Below are 1,094 nucleotides of genomic sequence, written 5' to 3'. Positions count from 1 at the left end.
TTGGACATCTATATGCAGAAGAATGAAACTGGACCTGTACTTCTCACCATATACCAAAGTCAACTCAAAATGGATTAAAGACTTAAATATAAGATCTGAAACTATAAAATTCCTAAAAGAAAACATGGGAAAACATTCCAGGAAGTAGGACTGAGCAAAGACTTTTTGAACAAGAGCCCCAAAGCACAAGCAACAAAAGAAAAAATGAATAAATGGGATTATATCAAACTAAAAAGGTTCTGCAGTAACCTACAGAATGGGAGAAAATGTTTGCAAACTATTCATCTGACAAAGGATTAATATCCAGAATATACAAGGAACTCAAGCATCTATACAGGGAAAAACAAATAACCCAGTCAAAAAATGTGCAAAGAAGCTGAGCAGACATTTTTCAAAGGAAGACATACAAATGGCCAGCATGCACTTAAAAAAATGTTCAGCCTCACTAACCATCAGGGAAATGCAAATTAAAACCACATTAAGATATCCCTTCACCAAGTTAGACTGGCTATAATCAAAAGGATGAAGAATAACAAATATTGGTGTGCTGAGGATGTGCTGAGAAGAGAATACTCCTACACTGTTGGTGGGACTGTAAATTAGAATAACCACTATGGAAAACAGTGTAGAGGGTCCCCAAACAACTTCAGATAGATCTACCATGTGATCCAGCAATCTCACTTCTAGGTATAGACCCAGGGAATATGAACATTTTGATGATGTTAATTCTTCCAACCCAAGAACATGGAATATTTTTCCATTTATTTGTGTCCTCTTTGATTTTTTTCAGCAGTGTTTATAGTTTTCATTGTAGGGTCTTTCACATCTTTGGTTAAATTTACTCCTATACATACATATATATATATATTTTTTTGGGGGGGGGTAGGTATTGTGAATAGGGATTAATTTCTTGATTTCTTCTTCAGCTGTTTCATTATTGGCATATAGGGAAGCTATTGCTTTTCGGGTTTTTGATTTTGTAGTCATTTAGGTTTATGATTCATTTAGAGTTTATTTTTTCACATGGTGTGAGCTAAGGGTTGAGTTTCCTATTTTTGAATATGACTATCCAACTGTTGCATGATTTTTTGAAA

The sequence above is a fragment of the Galeopterus variegatus genome, unplaced genomic scaffold (genome assembly GCF_000696425.1).
Source record: "Galeopterus variegatus unplaced genomic scaffold, G_variegatus-3.0.2 Scaffold7506, whole genome shotgun sequence".
NCBI lineage: Eukaryota > Metazoa > Chordata > Mammalia > Dermoptera > Cynocephalidae > Galeopterus > Galeopterus variegatus.
This window is presented reverse-complemented; position numbering follows the sequence as displayed.